Raw genomic sequence first — 12,491 nt, 5'->3', positions numbered from 1 at the left:
GAGTGTGTTTGAACAAAGATTCAGGCTCTCTAGATTCTTATCTTCAAGTGGTGGCAGCAGGAATTTTGTTTAGAGATATTTGCTTTCCTAAACTTGCCTTTCAGAAGTAAAAGCAACTAAAGGTGTTAACCTTCAGTTTGTTGGGTCTATCGTGACGATTCATCTCAGGACATGCTGGTGTTCAAATGGGGAGTCCAAATTGCATGGAATAGGAAAACTGGTTAGGTTGGCTTACTATAATTCTGTCACGAGCAGTTGGAGTCCCATTTTCTAGACTTCCAAGAAAGTCTTGGAAGTCAGTTCTTGCACAGAGTGAGTTCTGCAAGTACTTTTTTGAGCAAGTCATTTGAGAAACGAAATCAGTTAGTGGCAGCAGCAGTCCTAATTGCTGGGGATTAGTATTGCCAAGAAATAAATAAAATAGTTGGATGCTTGATTCTGTAAATTCCCTTTTCCATGATACCAGATCAAGCTGGGAGAGATACAGATCACAATCAACAGAAGGCATTTTGTTATTAAAGCTGTTACTAATAGCAGATAACTATTCACAAAACACATTCATTTACTCACACACTCATAATTACTCTGTAGGAGCAACAACTGGGAGGCCAATCCCAACCCCTGGGACCTCCAGCTCCTAAGTAGGTAGTTTAGAAAGTCCCTCAATGAACCCTTTGCTTCATCAGGTGTGCAATTCTGTAGGGTTTTTTTGTCTGCATGTAGCAACTGCTATCTGCTTGTACATGATCCACGTTAATGCAACCCATGGTTGATACAAACGTGGGTAGTGGCTTTGTACACAGCCAGCAGGCTCTTGGTGTTCTGAATTTATCAGTTCTGGTGAATTAACAGGACAATTGGTCTCCAGAGCTTACTGGTTCCTGGGAGAGTTTCACATGCTGCTACTCAGCGTGTAATTGTCTCCTCGGCCTGCTGCTTGCTGGTAACCATCCCTCTGTCCAGAGCTGTAGAACCCTTTTACATAAACTTGCAAAGAAGGGGCCTTGATCACGGTGTAAACTTTTGACAAGGTAGTAAAATTATGCACACAGCCAACTGGTCTTGACCCCAAAGGGTCAAGAAAACATAGTTTTGATTTCTGAAATCCAGCAGATGTCAGTGGTTTCTGGCAGGTGTCTATAGGAGCAGTTCCAGTCCTTTGTCCAGGGCAGTGATCAGCTTGTAGACGTGTACTTTGCGATGGCTCTATTGCCACCCCTTTCAAAAGACTGGGATGCAAAAGGGAAGCCTGCCACAGGAAGCATGAGCTGTCATGCCTAAATGCACTCATATCCATCTTGGTGCTTTTAAAGTCCGCGTGATTTCAGGCCCTAAGAAGAGGGAATGTGTCTCAAAGAACTTTTTCCAGCCAAGTTGGTGTAAAAAATAGAATTACTTAGTGTTTTTTTCTCTGTTGTTCTCAGGCAAGAGAAACCTGCCTGCTCTAGAGCATTCACTGTTGTATAGCAGTATTTCCTGTTGAAGTTTGTGTGTGTGTGTGTGTGTGTATGTATTTCAGATCAAACAACAGGCTGCTGGGTTGTTCGTGGTAGTGAGAGTTAAGCCTTCTCTCTCAGCTGCTAATTTTCATTTTCCACAGCATTTGACAATTTGGGAACTGTGAGTCATACGACTGGTCTGTTTTGAATCATGCTGACTCTGCTAAGACAAAATAATAATGCTAGCATGTTTGTTCATGAGCAAGTTATTTATTAGAGACTATTAACGAAGATGATAGGGTCAGCAAAGGGAGTATCCAAATAGTGATAGTTTTCTTCTCCATTCTCTACTTCCCTGGGAGAGATTAAGTTTTAAACAAGTGGAAGGTAAGTGTTGATGCAAGGATTTAAAATCTTTAATAGATGTAAAGGCAGAGGTTTGAGCATTTTGTTGGTTTTGTTTTCTTTCTTGTTTTGGTTGATTTTTTTCAGTACTCTCTTCTCTGCACTCTAGGCATGCCACTGGGTAGTAACACGGTGATCATCTTGATCAGTACGTTGTAGGAGTTTCTAGCCAAGACAAAAGCTGTACCAAAGCCTCCCAGGGGAGAGGCGAAAGAGTAGGAGGTTTAATGCTGCTGTTTAGTCATATTAATTATTGCTTTAAGGAGGTGATACTACTTTGGTCTTTTCTGTGACCTCAGGTTTCTGGTATGTGGCAACCTTACCCTTGGAATGTATTGCGAAATTCATAATTCATAGGTGCAAGACGGCAGCTGCATGTTTATAAATCAATGTGTTAGAGCAAAGACTGCCATAGCGTCAGGGTTGTATCAGTCCAGTTCCTGCCTGAAGTCCTACATTCCCAAAACCCTGTTGCTTAACTGTGGTATTTAGGTCAGGTCCACAGGCTGGTAAAGCAGTCTCAAGTTAACTAATCCTCCTCCTTGTTGTTTGAATGGAGAAGTGGTGAATCATTTGCCCGGCTGCATTCCTTACCTTCGCAGAGAGGTATGAAGGTAAGTGCTTTGTAATGAGCCCTTCAAAACAGCGTGCACTGCCTCTGTACCTGCCCCCTTTCCTCTCCCCAGAGCCCCAGTTACAGTGTTGAACCGAACATGTGGTGTCTTCTTTTGTAATCCTGCCTTTGAAATGTTCTCGAGCGTGAGGGGAAAAGCAGAAGCTGCCAAAAACTTCTAAAATTCATGGCTGGTGGGAGTCTGCTGTTTCCGTACAGTCTGTACGTACTATTCCTTCAGCACAAGCTCTACCAACGGTGTATTTTGCAAGCTTTCCCTCCCCCTTTTGCCCCAGTGATAAAATACCTCAGACCAAAGACTGTCGCTTCTATAATGCAAAAATTGACTTTGCCTCGATTTATCACATAGGAAACAGGTTTATTTTCTTTGCCAAGGGATATATCTCTGCTAAATCAGATAATCTGCACATAAAAGTCACGTCCCTGATGCAAAGCTCACCTTGATGAAGCTTTCAAGTTCCTGGGGCACTCGAGCAAGTAATTGTGCAACGCAGAAAAGACATTTCCTCTCCACACCCCTGACACTCTTTCCCGCCTCCTCACTCTAGGCTGAGTACTTCATGACTATTTATGATGATAAGCTGTTGGGGTTTTTTTTTAAGCTTTCTGCAATTAAGTCTCATGCTTAATTCCACTCTACTTATTGGCAGTGGATTTTAATGCTACAACATTTTAAACCTTTGCTTTAATTTTGCCTCTTCTTGACCTCATTTAAGAAAACTCAGCAGTCATTGGATGTGTTAGTATACTACTACAATATTTTATCTATATTTGAATGTGAATTTTTAGTACACAGTCTTTGTAGAAATCCAAAGAGGAGCGAAGTTCTGGGGTTTTTGGCAGAATCTTTCTCCTTTCTTCTTTCCAAAGCAATATGAAACTTCTTAATGATCAAATCATCCAGGTGTTTCCAAATGCAAACATGTAACAGCTTCTTTAATCCCCCCAAATCAGCTGCATGAGATAAAGTTGCATCAGAGAAATCAGAGAAAATCATGTAACATTGTGGTTATTTATGTTTTTCCACACAACCGTAAGAAGAAATGATACGAGACAGACCAGTTCAGCACTCTTCACTGTTTGTCAGCTTTTTTTTTTCTTTGTCAGCAGAGTCTAAAATAATCATCGAGAGCAGCTGTTCGATTTGAAGATCCCGTGAACTTTTTTAGAATATGCAGTGTGGATAAGAATTAATTCACATTTGTGATAACATTCATTAGGTAATGAATTCTTAGCCACGTGGGGTAGTCAGTGTAGTGGTCCTGTTGTATGTAAGAGCTGTGTTGCTTCCACCATCCCATCGAAAGGCTGTCCATGAGTTAATGACAGGAAGATGAATACAACCACCATCCTATGAATAACAGCAGTTGCCACCTCAGCAGGAGCAGAGCTGAAACTACAGGTTGTAGTGAGGGATTATCATCAGCCACCCTAATGCTGATGGTTTCACTGGGATTATTTTTCCCTAATGATGTCCCTAACTTGAAGTACATGATTTAGTTACTCAAACACGGCATTTCAGTTGTGATTATTTAGCTAAAATGCTCAAGAATTTATAATTTCAGTTTACTCCATGTGGTTTCAGTCGTGTGTACTGCAGCATATCATACCCGCCACTTGGCCAGAGGAGTGCCTGTGTAAATGCAGAAATGAAAAAAAATAAATATTCCTGATGTAATATCTTAGCGTTTCCATCTCACTGCAAAATGAAGTGAGCTATTCCAATGGAAAGCACCTCAGCAGCACCCACCACCTTTATAATAAACATGGTATCTTTTTAGCTAGAGACCAGCTTTTAGTAATTTTATGGACAGAATATATTGGTTTCATTCTTTTCAGAGTAGCTCACTTCTTTATAATGTGCTCTGAATGCATATATTATTGCTTGACGAATGAAATATTTCACCCATAGTCTATAAAAAAGCATTACACTTTATTACTGGGGTGTTTTACTTCAGAAAGAAATTGCTAATTTAAAAACTTTTCCCTTTTTTTAGGATTGGACAATGAAATAGACTTGGCAGATATAATCAAAGATGATGAATAAATGATCCCTGCTTATTGCATTTTCCCCAATCTTGAATATATTGCCTTCTGAAGTTATAACTAGATAATCCACTGAAATAACATAAACTGTATAATCTTCTCTAGGAAAAAAAAAAATTAAATTACTGAAAAGGCTTGAGGAAAGAATAAATCCCTACTGTATTTTCCCACCAAAGAGATAGGAATTTGCGCAAACTAGTGTGCTTTCTTGATAAATTGAAGCGTTGTAGGCAAAAAGAGGATGAAGAACAGAGGAGTCCTATTGTTTTGAAATGGAGTCCTTCTACGCTAAGTGCTCGTTCTTGCTGGCTGTTGAAAACACTTGGAGTGAATTGGATTCTTTAAAAATCCGTATTAACCTTCTCTAAATTAGTAGCATGTCTGAACAGTAGCACATTAACAGTATCAATGATCCAGGATTTGAATGTTTTAAGTGGCTGTGGATAGCCTGAGGTTATAATAATGATTACTTTAACACCGTCTGAAGATTTGGGTTTTTTTTTAAGTTACTGGAATTTGTGGCATATTAGGCAGTTCAGACACACATAAATCTACCCCAGTGATACAGCTAATCTGGGGAGAACTTGCTTCTCATGCTGCCATGTGCCACTCATGGGCTCTCACCTTACCCAGTGCTACTTTCAATGCCCTTAGCATGGGCTGTTGGGCCCATCCCATGTACCTCACATGCCAGCATTGCAGCTGTGGAATTTAGTTTTTGCTGAATGCTTAAAAATAATTATTTGCTTTGAAAAAATCACAAAACCTTTGACATGGTGGCAATTCATCTGTGTACAGCTATAACTGTCCTTCCTCTCTGAACATCAATGTTTAAACCTATTGAGATCCACCACTATGTCTCCTTTTCTTCACTGCCTCCCGTTTCCCCATCCTGAACTCCTCATACACTTCTTGGGTTACAGCCTGGGCTCATCCAAGACAATGGCATAGCTTTCTGAGAGCTTCCAAAGTCTGGACAGCCCTGTCGTGATTCAGAACCTGCTTTTCATCTCAGCACGGGGACTTAGTGGGTGTCACAGGCCCAGATTCACAAATATTCTATCCCTTTGCCCAGACTTTTATCAGGAGTTAGTGTAATTTTTTTAGTAGATACAACTTGGCTGAATTTCCGAAGTTAAAGGCAGAGAACTAATAAATAATAAACACAACAATAAATTTAGGCTTGCATTTATTTTGCAGTTAGACACTGTTCATTCCTGAGTTTCTGTTGTTATTTATTTTTTATTTATGCTGGCAACAGATGTGATGCCTCAATTTTATTTGAAATTGTTTGTAATAAAGCTGGCCAATAATATGCCCATATTCAACAAGGTAACAATACAGCTTGTTGTAGTAATTGCTAATGATATTCCAGGTTGTAAATCTTCATGGCAAACTGCATGTATTGAGGGCTGAATGAACAAATACTGAAATACATGTGCTTTGAATAGCAAAGGTGTGCTGAAAAAGAAAGCAGACTTCATTCGTGAACTATGAGAAATCATTGAAGTTGCATATAATTTCAGGACAAGGGAACACCATTCCTTTTTCAAGTTATAGTAGAAACACTATATGTATTTTTTTCCTTTTAGGTTAAAGTTCTTTTAATATCGTAGCAAAGGAATACAGATACACTTAGGAGTTCATGTTTCCATCTTCTAACAAAGTTCGACAGACACAAAGAGTAATTCAAAAGCTAAATAGTTTACCCTGATACTCATCTAAACATCTCCAGAAGGAATTATCAGATGATTTTGAGTGTGACAATAAAAGCATAAAGAGTTTTATGGTTATTTCCCTCCTACTTAAAAATCACGCAACTTTCCTGTGGCAGGTACTATAAAGTTAAAAATGTGATATTGGAATAATGAATGTAGTTAAGCTGTTTCTCTTATGAGTTAGAAATGATGATGAACACAAGCATTAGGCCACCAGCGAGCTAGCTGTATAATACTCGGAGGTGATTTTGATGGTTTGTGAGACTGCAATTGGAGAATCAGCTTGTTTGCTTTGAGGCATTCTTTTATATACTTCTGTGGTCTTGTGTAGATAGCGATGTTAGTGAGGAACCTGTTGGTTATCTGAAGAAGATTCTACAAGATAACTGATCCTGATAAAGTGCTTCAAAGACATCTGTGCTAAACAACATTGTTACCTTATATCACTTACTGAAAATAGAAGAAGTGTATAAATTCCTCAGCTGTTTCTTGTACATTTAAGCAGGGTTTATCTTTCCCTTATCGGTTTACAAGTCTTTATTACAGGTGATGTGCATTGATTTACCTCACCTTTATGCTGGAACCCCCTATCAATCTTAACTCAGCAAACTGTGCTGAGCTTCTCCGTTTGTAGCACACTGCAGTTACAAAACCATTTGCAAATTTGTGTTTTCCACGGGGTGGGGAAACCCCAGAGTTTAATTTGTTTCTCTGTTGTCTTAAAAACAAGACTATCACTGAAGAAAGAGTAGTGAAGTTCATTTGATACCTGAAAAGTGAAATATTATTTCCAAAAGAAAAAGTGATTTCAGTGAATTATTTGAAGTTGGCAAAATACAACCCTTCAAATACTCTTGGAAGAAATAAAATTGCATTTAAATCTTCCTGTGATATTTACATGAATTTAGCCTACCGCATATCTGCTGATTAATAATCAATGGCAGGCTAAGAAGTCGCTTGCTGAAAGCGTGTCTGCCTGCATCTGGCCTTTGTGGATACGCAAAATAGCAGAAGGTGCCGGCAGTGAGGTTGTTTGTGCCTGTGCACAGAGAATTTTGAAGATGACCTTTTGCGGCTGCTTTTATCAGTGGGGCAAGCAGGCAGTTTCACATGGCCAGGAAGCCGCTTTCCACCTCCCGCCTTGCCGGTGGAGTGCCCGCGCTGTGCCGGGGAGCAGGGCGTCAGTGCCGGGGAGCAGCCTGGCAGCCGCTTCCCGCTGAGCGAGGGTGGAGGGGAACGTTCCCCGGGATCCCCAGCCATGGAGACCGGGCTTGGCTGGGATCGAGCGTGCATAAGTGCTTCCCAGCATGGTTTTGGGCAGCGGGTGCTCCTCACCCATGGTGCCAGTGCAGAGGTCAGGGGCTCCAAGGGCCGGTCCCGGGGGCGGTTCTGCCCATCTGGGTAGAAGAGGGCTTATCGATGCAGAGAGGAGAGGCAGCAGGCATGGGCTTGTTTCGGTTGGAGTCGCTGTGTCCCACGTTGCCGCTCTTGCGTGACACGAAACCAAACATCAGAAGCACTTCCAGTAACTGACAGACCTCAGGGTGACCTCTCGATGCGGTTCCTGTTTGCTTTGCCTGGTAAGCATTTTGCAAGCCTCCAGAATCGTAGAATCACTATGGCTGGAAAAGACCTCTAAGATCATCAAGTCCAACCGTCAACACATCACCACCATGGCTACTAAACCATGTCCTGAAGTGCCACATCTACACATTTTTTGCACACCTCCAGGGCTGGTGGTGACTCCACCACTTCCCTGGGCAGCCTGTTAAAGAGAGGAGCAGACAGGACAGTTCTGAAAGAATCCGAGTGCGATGCTGGCCAGGCCAGCTGAGATCTCAGCCCCAAGCAAGCAGTGTTTCTGGGGTGCCTCTGCACCAGGCTCAAGCTGAAGGGCAGCACAGGGCCCAGGGTGCTGACTGCTGAGCACTCGGTTGGTTCTCAGAACCAGCCCAGCCTAAAAGGTCTGGGAGAGAAAAGTCGTTATGGAGCTGTAATCTTGGAAACCGTGACAGAGGGGGCCACATGGGACTTGATGAGCTGGAGCTTTGCTAGCCTAAGCCTTTTTGCATCTTCCCTTCCCCTAGAGAGGCTCCCTGTGATTTTGGGCTTCATGGCACTGGGGTTGCTCTGCCCCTCCCCAGTAGCTGCCACAGGCTGTGCTGGCCTCAAGTACCCCCGTGTCTTGGTCCTCTCGCTGTGGCTGCGGCATCACGGCCAGAGGTATCACTCCAGAAGATGCAGTGGCAGAAATAGTGCTGCTGTGCATATAAATAGCTCCGCATGCTGCTTAAGTGATGGTGGCAGGGTATTATACCGCTGGTTTATTTATATCTCTGGAAGCACCATGAACTTGGTGACAAAGCATCAGGTTTCTGCTGTGAGTTATTTTGATTCTTTTTCCCGTTGACGCAATCTGATTCATAAAAATCCTCGTTTTTCTCCATCAGTCTCAGTTTCTTGCTTGCAGTGATAGCTACCAAAAAAAAGTTTGCCATATTAACAGGCAGATCCCAGTTTGGGAGTACTCTCCTGGTCCCCCAGAGTAGAAGCTGTGTATTCATCTGTTTGCACACAGAGAACCTTGATGCACAAGCCTGTGTAGCCCTGGCACTGGCTGTGCTTTTCACCTGCTGCCAGGCTAGGAATGACCCAGCTAAGAGACGTTGTGATTCAAAACTGAAACAAAATCATTTTTTATGAGGCGGGTGGTTAGATGTCACTTTGCAATGCTGAAAAATAAACATCTCTCTTTGCAGTTTGAACATGAAGTGCCACCCTCTGACTTTCTGTTCCCAGCGCTAATTGACGGATCCATTTCCAAAGTACTCTGATGGCGGTGGGTGGATGCAGGCAGCAGACCGGCAAGCAAACACGTCGGGAAGGGATTATTTCTGACATCGTGGCTGGAGATTGGCAGGAGTTGTGTGATGATTAGGATGCAGGTCAGGAATCATTTGCGGTGAGTGGGTTAATGCATTAGCCTCACGGAGCTGTCTCACCTTTAGATGGACCTCATGTTTCAACTCTTGCTTTTTGCCAGAGAAAGAGGCTAGTGAGAGGCAGGTGAGGCAGGTAAGGCAGTAAGTAGCAAATCACCATAATTCTGTAACTTCACTAACTCAACAATTAGTGTTCCTGGCCCTGACTGCATGTTTATGAGCCTTCAGGAAAAGGGGTGCAGTGTTGAAGGAGGCAGGGGAAATAAATGGCTCAATAAAAGGCTTATGAGTTGGACTTTTTCTGAGAAACAGCCGGCTCCTCGGAGATAAAATGTGCTCCTTTGTAACAGTGCATTATGGAGATGATATTTCTGACGAAAACCAACTGAGAGGGTGCTCTCTTAAAGCATACTAAATAATAAAGTCTAGTATTTGTTCAGGTGAATAAATACACTGGGACTTAATTTGCCTACAACCAGTAGTTCATTTATTTGCTTGAGGTTTTTTGCAAATATTAGGAAAAGGGACATCTCAACAGTCATATGTCTACAGATGACTGTATGGGGAAATAGCTGGTGTGAGCTATGTACTTTTGTGTCTTTGCTAGTACTTTACTGCTCAGCAAAAAATCAAGAGGCTTCTGTATTGGTGATGAGGGAGGAACTTGGTAAATTTGTATGTAGAAAAGAGTTGTTTTCCCTTATAGCATTTTATTTGCCCATATCTTTTTGTCTACTGTGTCACAATATTATTATAAAGTGTGCTTGTTTTTTCCTGGTAGGAACTGTGTACATTGCCAGACTTGAATTCAAAACAAAAAACTTCCCAGCCCTCTGCAAGTGCCCAGGTAGTAAATGTCTAGCAGTAATTCTAGAAGCAAAGCTACAGAGACAGTTTGTAATCGTTGTTTTTTTCTTTCCAAAGTGCAGACAAAAAATAATTTTCCTTTCCAAAATATTTTTTTCTTCCTTGGTTTTGTCCTGCAGAATGACAAAACAATTGAGCTCTGTCTACATGGTCCTTTCAATCCTTTGCTTGACCTGGAAGGTCAAGCAAACAGCGTTAGCAGGAGATTTGGAATACATGTTCTCTTCAGCTGAGAGCAGAGCTATGCCCAAGGCACCTCTTAACACACTGGATTTGTATGTCCATGGACCACGAGGACTCAGCAACACTCACACCTCTGTCAGTAAGAAGTGCTCATTCTTACCACAGAGGGGAGGAAAGGAACTCGCTGCCTGGCTGCTTCCTAACTAGTGGGGCCTGTTTCACTCCAGCCTTGCTGGATTTGGTGAGACAACTGCATTCTGGCAGCCCCTTGAGCCTGACGAGGAGTAACCCGGACGGGTGTGCACCCGCCTGGAAGGCAGGTGATCGGCAGGAGCAGCAGCACAGGCTGACGTGGCCCCTGCAGCCGCGGTCCATAGGTGGCCGCCCTGGTGTTCCCGGAGTGCCCAGAGTCACCCTGAGGGAGTCCAGCGATTGTTTGCTTTTCTCTGGTTTACATGAGCCAAGAGGTGAGCTGAGCGATGTACCTGGAGCCCACTCTACCGGTGTGGGCTGATGGCTGGGGCACAGCCACAGAGCTGACAGTTTCTATTGTCTCAATAACAAGCTTAACCAGATTTTAGCCTTAAAGCTACTTATCATCAAGCACCTTACAGTAATTGTAAAGTATGTTAATGACCTGTTTTGTATATTTATTCTAGCATTTTTATGAATCTCTATCTAGCATCCATCCACATCCTCATTTCTGCCACTGAGCTGTTGCTTATGTTTCATTACTCAGTATAAAATCCAGTTGTCCATTTCATTTGAGGTCCAAAATTGAACTCTTCCAACACAGCCAATTGCCACCTAGTGATTAAAGCAGGAGTTGCACATAATCACTTATACTGCGGGACTAACTTGCTGCTAGGATAATTTTGGAAGACAGCTAGTTTATCTTTGTGATTAGAGAAGTCTGTTATAAAATCACTGCTTGCTGTGAGTAAATAAATTTGTTATCTCCTAATTAGGGCGCTATACAGTTACAAAGCATCATTTAATTGTGATGAGATGTGTTTTTCCCAAAGAAAAAGTTTCCTGCTCCATTTTAACTACAGTTTATATACATAATAAATATGTATAGTGACCATTTCCCAAGGTACCTCTTGATTAACGCATTGCCACAGACAGGAGGGGTAACCAGCTGGATAGAATGGACATCTGTTTTACCTGCTATATTGGTGACATTTTGCCACTTCTGAAAATCCACCCAGAATTCTGCTGTGGAACATCATGGCGTTTCTGTTTGTGAATTCCTTAGATATATTTGTATTTTTCAAAGATGTGTTTTCTGCAGTGTTGTGACATTCTCTTTGCAGAGGTAATGTGAAGGCAGAACCTATTTTATGGAGAGGAATGGCCTTGTTTTCCGTGTTGCGATTTTACACCAGGAGCTCTCCTCCTGCAGACTACTGCACTCTCAAGCTCTGCATTTTTTAACTGAATTTTCCCCTGTTCAGTGGTACCCTCATTCCAACTAGGATCATCTCCTCCAGGGATCAGCCTTGTGGGTTAGCCTGCCTTCATGAGGAGCCGCGTTAGTGCAGCTCAGGGGCTGGCCGGATGCTCCCACAGGGTGCTAAAATTCCCCTTGGGACTGGTACCTATGGGTGTACCATGTCACTGCCAGCCCCGAGTGAGGAGGGACTGTGCAACCCGAGGCTGGATGCTACTTCCCTGGCAGAGTGTGCTCTGCAGCGTGAGGAGCGAGGTTGTGGCCCCTGGAGAGCAGGGAAGGCACTGGGCACTTCTGCTTGTGCCCCTGGGAAGGGTGCTGTGGGGAGCAGGCACGGTGGCAGCACCCCTCTGCACTTGCTGGTGGCTGGCACCCTCCAGCACTGCCAGCACAGGGTGACAGCATTGCTCTGCTAAAGGGGGACAGCATGGGGCAGTGAGTGAGACAGACAATGCAATTTTTCCTCCCTTATGCACCTTTCTGTGATGCTTTACTAGTCATGACCTGATGCTTGCCCTGACCTAGCCTGGAAAGCAAATTTCACATGTGTACAGTGTGACTGCTGCGATGCCACACATCCAGTGGCTCCCCAGGCATAAAATAACATCCCTGGTCCTATCTTGGCAGGAGAAGTGGTTTTGAGAACTGTATCTGGTAGCACCAGATTCTTCATGTGGTCGGTCTCTGTTGATGCACCACAGTTCCTGATGCAATTTCCTGTCGCTCTGCACTCATTTCTCTTGTGTTGACCCACAGGAAGATGTTAAGAAACGGAATTGTTCATCCACCTTTGTAAGAAATTGA

The 12,491-nt window shown here is 43.0% G+C and overlaps 1 long non-coding RNA gene across 1 annotated transcript in view; it reads left to right on the top strand.

Annotated features, from left to right (window-relative positions):
• The first annotated feature begins 1,749 nt into the window (after nt 1-1,749).
• The window catches only part of LOC142362227 (uncharacterized), a 43,809-nt gene continuing 33,067 nt past the window's right edge, over nt 1,750-12,491 (top strand). The window contains exon 1 of the long non-coding RNA XR_012764842.1: nt 1,750-1,826. This is a non-coding gene — a long non-coding RNA (uncharacterized LOC142362227). The remainder of the gene's footprint in view (nt 1,827-12,491) is intronic.

The sequence above is a fragment of the Opisthocomus hoazin genome, chromosome 1, assembly GCF_030867145.1.
Source record: "Opisthocomus hoazin isolate bOpiHoa1 chromosome 1, bOpiHoa1.hap1, whole genome shotgun sequence".
Classification (NCBI taxonomy): Eukaryota; Metazoa; Chordata; class Aves; order Opisthocomiformes; family Opisthocomidae; genus Opisthocomus; species Opisthocomus hoazin.
Note: the sequence above shows the minus strand (reverse complement) of the source record. Positions and strands in the feature narration are given on the sequence as shown.